This window comes from Calidris pugnax, unplaced genomic scaffold (assembly GCF_001431845.1).
Source record: "Calidris pugnax isolate Ruff unplaced genomic scaffold, ASM143184v1 scaffold39, whole genome shotgun sequence".
NCBI lineage: Eukaryota > Metazoa > Chordata > Aves > Charadriiformes > Scolopacidae > Calidris > Calidris pugnax.
In genome coordinates this window covers 8,951,133-8,957,132 of record NW_015090828.1, presented here as the reverse complement: position 1 = coordinate 8,957,132, position 6,000 = coordinate 8,951,133, and the positions used below count along the sequence as shown (strand labels likewise).

At 48.3% G+C, this 6,000-nt stretch overlaps 1 protein-coding gene across 1 annotated transcript in view; it reads left to right on the top strand.

Annotated features, from left to right (window-relative positions):
- Positions 1–3,774: 3,774 nt before the first annotated feature.
- The window catches only part of CDH23 (cadherin-related 23), a 143,843-nt gene continuing 141,617 nt past the window's right edge, over positions 3,775–6,000 (top strand). The window contains exon 1 of the mRNA XM_014940541.1: positions 3,775–3,882. The gene's annotated coding sequence lies outside the window, so the exon portion shown is untranslated. The remainder of the gene's footprint in view (positions 3,883–6,000) is intronic.

Genomic DNA, 6,000 nt, shown 5'->3' with positions numbered 1-6,000 from the left:
ATAAAGACATCGTGCCTCCTGCTGAGGAATATCTTGAGCCTGCTTGACCCAAAAATGGCAAGAGGATTTTACTGACATACTTCTCCTGCTTTTTAAGGCAGATGAGCTAAAATTCCTCTGAGCCCCCGACTGCGTCCTGCCTGGGTGTGAACATTGAAAATGAGACGTCTTTTTTTCCTGCAGGACTGTCGATGCGGGATGTCTTTATCCCACAGCTGGTTTTGCCTTGCGAGAGGTTGTGTGAGGGTTTTTGTGGGTTTTGGTGAGTTTATTGTTTTTGGTTTTTTTTGCTTGGATTGAGCTGGCAATTAAAAAAAGAAAGATGCATTACCCAGAGCACATCTTACACACCTGCATTCTTTCACCTGAGCTAGGTGATCTTTAAGGTCTCTTCCAACTCTAACCACTCTATGATTTAGTAGTGACATTTTCCCAGTGAGCTGTGCGCTTTGGGGCAGTATCAGAGATTTTTCGCCCTTTGTGACCGTGCTGTTCTGCTTCAGGCTGCTGTAAGGCTCTTCCTATTGCCTGGGAGCCCTTCTGCTCCCCTTCTAAATTCACACTTTGCTTGTGCACCCACTTTCCAGGTGCCCACTGTCCCCCACTGAGCTCCTGCCCTCCCAGCCCCTGAGATGTTTGGAGATGTATATGCTCAGGACTGTTTCCCAGGACCAGCTAGATCTTTATCCGGAGCCGTCCCACTTGTAGGGATTTTGCTGTCTGGCCAACAAAAAGACCTGGTCAGCAAAGCTTTAAAATAAGGATGAAAATAAGGTGAACGCCGAGTTAGAGCTCAGGCAGTGTCTGTGGGTGCTGGAGCTGACGGCACCGAAGCTGGTGACCTCCGTGTCCCTCCAAGCAGCTTCTCCTTGGGAAGGAAGGACGAGGAGATGAACTCTCTTCAAAGCCTGCTTTTGGGCTATTGTATGAAATACAATGGCTGGGAAATCAAGCTCTCCTCTTTCATAGCCAGCCCCACAGCCCCATAATCACGGGTGACCAGAGCGGATTTGCATGTTAAAAGGAGTGGCTAGAGGCACTTAAAAAAGGAGAGGAAACATATTCATCAAGTCCAGCTTTATCCTTATGAATATTATTATTCCCGGGGACAATATACCCCAAACCTCATCAGTGCAACCCCGCGTCTACTCTGTGGCTGCCTTTCCCTTCCTCCCTCTATTAATGGTTAATTTGTCATGCTCTTGGTCTTGACATTGATACCCCGGTGGCTCGGGAGGAGGAATTTGAGAAGGTGGTTGGTGGAGCGTGTGGACCACGGCTGTCGAAGCAGCGCCCTGGCAGCAGCGAGAGGAGGGCTGTGGGATGCTCCGGGCTGATGATGGTTTGGGGGAGGCAGGTAGCCCTAAAAGAGGTGGGGAGATGCTCTAGTCCTGTCCCAGGAGGTGTCTCAGGTGCACTGGGAAAGCAAACACCCACCAGAGCACACCCCCACCACCCCAAAAAAGGGCTGCTCCACCCCAACGTGTCTCCCGAGCTGACAAAGTCCTGGTTCCTGAGCTCTCCAAAGGCAGGATCCAGGATTAATGTGATGGGTCAAGGGCTCACATGGCAGCAGGGCAGAGCTGGGTTAAGCATGCCAGAAAATGGGCAGTTGGAAGGCAAAGGGTAGCAAACTGCTGGGACAAACGGGCTGGGGAGGCTGTGGCATCTCCATCGTTGAGAGGCTTTAAGGGTGGGAATTATTTCGGTGTAGCATGGTGACAGGTTTCTCTTTTGAGGTCCCTTCTAGCTATATCTTATGCTTTTATGATTGGTGATTACCAAAAAAAACCCAAAGAAACCTTACAGGTGCTTTAAAAAATAATTCTTGGGCCATGCTCTTCTGGGCTATCTTTAGCAGCTTGATTGAGAAAGGGTTAAAAAAAAAGACAAACCACACACAAGAAAGCGAATGAAAAATCTAGGTGGGAACTGCGACCTCTCACACTTTGGCAGAAGTGATGCTGAAGTAAGGAAAGTGGAGTTTTTCTGGGGCCCGAGGCGAGCTGAGATGTCAGAGCGTCCCTGCGATGCCGTGTGGCTGGATGCGAGGGCAGGGAGGTGTGAGGGACGTGCGCGGATGAGGCGTGCGAGAGCCCAGCCCTCCTTTTGGGACCCCCAAAGGGGGTTGGGGGACATGCCCTGGGTTCCCCCACGCTGCCCGTGGAAGCTGGCAGCAAGTCCTGCCACATGCCTTGAAGGTAAGTTTCTGCTGGTCTGAGCCTCACTGGGGCAAATCAAGATGTTTTGGTTCTTTTCTGGTGCCATCACCCAATATTAAACTATTTAAATCAGATCTCCAAGCGTGGAACCCTGGTTTCTCTTGCTTTCTAGTGGAGGTGAGATGCTGGGACAGCCTGGCTGTGGTTCACTGCAAACCTCGTGGTTCCCAAAAAACCTGAAGAAGGCTCAGCTTTGGCCAAGGATTTGTAGGACAAGTGCAAGTGCCCCATCTTCTGAGCTCTGCACCTCCTAAAGTCTCCTTTCCACCTTCCTGCTACTTCTCCATGGGCTGAGGAGGAATAATTTAATACGGAGTTAACAATAAAAAGCGGATTCTTGGGAAGAGGGTTGCAGAAATAATCCCAGCTGGCCATAACCAGCCCTTGTCGCATCTTGCTGGTCTTCCTTTCAAGTTTTAGCTCTTTGTCAACCCTTGACGTGGCTGGGGAACCTCTAATACAAACATATTGGAATAATTTAATACGGAGTTAACAATAAAACGCAGATTCTTGGGAAGAGGTTTGCAGAAATAATCCCAGCTGGCCGTGACCAGCCCTTGTCACATCTTGCTGGTCTTCCTTTCAAGTTTTAGCTCTTTGTCAACCCTTGACGTGGCTGGGGAACCTCTAATACAAACATATTGACTTGCCCAAGTGGTTGTGGTCAGTGTGTACCTGCCGCCCAACTCCTCAGCAAAGCCTTTTTGCTTGCTGTCTGTGCTTCTGCCTGGAGAGAGGAGAGAGAGACAAGAATATGCATTTAAGATTTGCATAGGAACATGCAGCTGTTCCACCAAAAATGGATAATTGTTCTCCCTTCTGTGGAGTGAAACAATAAGAAGTGCCAAACTGCATTTGCCATTGCTGATTTTGTGCACTCAGCTGCATATTTTACGCATGCAGATTAGTTCCAGATTTACGACGATTTAACTGTTAATGCCTGTGTTAATCAGGGCAGGTTGTAGTTGCTGTGGAAACTCTTAACTTTGAATTTTACGTAAAGTTCTGTGTTGCATTTAATGCCTTTTTTTAGAGGCTGCCTTATATTTAATGCCTCGTGGTGAAAACGGAGAGGGAAGCAGTGTTGAAAATAAAAAGTGCCTTTGGGCAGAAAACAAGTTTCAGCAAAGAGAGTAATTTTTCTGGAAAGTTGTGATGTCTGGGAAAATAAGGGTTTGTGATAGAGTGCCATCTTGACCACAGCTGTATAACTATTATTATAAGTGTGTAACAACTATTATAGCTGCTGCAATACTGTAATAAAGAAAACAGCTGTGTAACTTATAAATGTCCTGAAAATGAAATGTAGGACTGAAGTTCTTGGGTCTCTGGATATTCCTTTAGGTGGGCAAAGGAAATTGCTGATGTGCGTTTGATGGGAAAATAATAGGCTGGTGTACAATTTTACCGATATATTTCTCTTTTAAAAAAAAAAAAATAAAATTATTTATTTGTTTATTTCCAGAATACACCAGTGGGCACTCCGATTTTCATAGTGAACGCCACGGATCCGGACCAGGGGGCAGGAGGCAGCGTGCTTTACTCCTTCCAGCCTCCTTCCAATTTCTTTGCCATCGACAGCGGCCGTGGCATCGTGACGGTGATCCGGGAGCTGGACTATGAAGTGACTCAGGCCTACCAGCTCCAGGTCAACGCAACGGTGAGTCTTCTCCTGCCTTCTTGCTTATTTTATTGCCCTACTCTGGCATCTTCTCAGGCATGGCCAGCATTTTCCACTTGGGTAGTATAGCAATGCGGTACCCAAGTAGTTTCAAAGGGCTCGTGGAGCCCAGCACCTCTCCAGCAGCATCTCACATGTGTCAGGGGCTTGTGCATAGAGACCAGCAACTCCCTTGGTGAAGAAAGCCAGTACAGGGCATACGGAGCATGAAATTCCCTGGGCTCATTCCTTGAGCATCATGGTTTATGGCAGATGGGTTTACTTGTATTAAACCCCCTGAGCGTCACTCAGCAAAAGCTGAGTTTGGGCATCAAGAGTTAAAAGTTTGGTGGAAAGAGGAGGAGAAACCAAAATCCTAATTACAGTTGATCATAGAATCATAGAATTGTCCAGGTTGGAAGGGACCTTCAAGATCATCTAGTCCAACCATCAACCTCACTCTGATTAAAAAACGGAACTAAACCATGTCTCTAAGCACTATGTCAACCCATCTTTTAAATACCTCCAGGGATGGTGCCTCAACCCCTTCCCTGGGCAGCCCATTCCAAGGCTTAATAATCCCTTCAGGGTAAAATTTTTTCCTACTCTCCAGTCTGAACCTCCCCTGTTGCAGCTTGAGGCCATTTCCTTTTGTCCCATCGCCTGTTCCTTGGGAGAAGAGACCGACCCCCCCTGGCTACACCCTCCTTTCAGGGAGTTGGAGAGAGCGAGAAGGTCTCCCCTCAGCCTCCTTTTCTCCAGGTTGAACACCCCCAGCTCCCTCAGCCTCTCCTCAGGAGACTTGTTCTCCAGACCCCTCACAATGATGCCAGATGGGACCCTGGGGGAGGGCAAATTCTTGCCCCACCTGAGTTGGAAACTTCTTTCCTGGTGTCAAATCTAGCAAGAGCTTGATAGGGAGCATGTGGTTGAGGAGCACCACACAAGCAGGTTCTCTCTGTGGTTGCTCCTTTCCCATCTCAGATGCGACAGAGGAAGGTGAAACTCAGCCCTACAATACACCCGGCCAACTGTGTGTTCAGAAGAGGGTTGGGGGGGACCCTTCCTGACCCCTGCAGGCAGCCGGCTAGAGCTCTTGAAGCATGTGATTTAATCAAGATCATTGCCTTGATGCAGAACCACAAATGTCAGGAGGACACAGAGGGCTGCGCAGGGCTGCTTTGCTCTTCATGGCCATGAAGGCTGGGTGTTTGCAAACTGCGGGGCCACAGGCAAACAGCTCAAACTTTCAGCTCATTCCCTGCATATTCGAGGCAGTGGCATTTTTCCCAGAAGCTTATTTTTTCCAAAACGGACCTCATTTTATTTTAAATAGTCCAGTGATCAAAGGTCCTCTCCATTGTTTGTTTCCTTGTCAGTCGTGCTTTCCCAGGGCGTGCCATCGAACTATCTGGCAGATTAGAAGATGTGGGACCAAACACCAGCCCTGATGGAAACACTTCCACGTGTCTGATTCTGGTTTCCTCAGGCATGAGGATGCCACCTTGGTACATCCATTGTAGAGAGGTTGGTGCTGGTCTCTTCTCACAGGGAATTAGCAATAGCACAAGAGGGAATGGCTTCAAGCTGCAACAGGGTAGGTTTAGACTGGACTTTAGGAAGAAATTCTTCACAGAAAGAGTGGTCAGAGACTGGAAGAGGCTGCCCAGGGAGGTGGTTGAGTCACCATCCTTGTACGAGTTTCAGAGTTGTTTAGATGGGGTACTGAGGGATATGGTGTAGAGGAGGACTTTGTAGAGTAGGGTAGATGGTTGGACTCGATGATCCCAAGGGTCTTTTTCAACCTGAATGATTCTGTGATTCTATGATCCAGCTCCTTCTAGCCCTGTATCCCAGGTGCAGCTACCAGCGAAGACAAAATGGGGCCATATCTGGCACTTGCTACCCAATTTGCTCCTAGATTTCATGATTTCCGTGCTCAGGGACTTAAATATTTAGTTGCTGAACTGGTCTTGATTGCAGCTCTGGGAATGTCTCCTCAGCTCGGTCGCAGGGAGCTGGTAATTTCTAGCAGAAAGGCAATGAGAAACCCTGGGACAAAGCTCATCCTGGGGAAGGAGGATGAGATGCACCAGCATAGCAGGAGCTGGAAAAGCA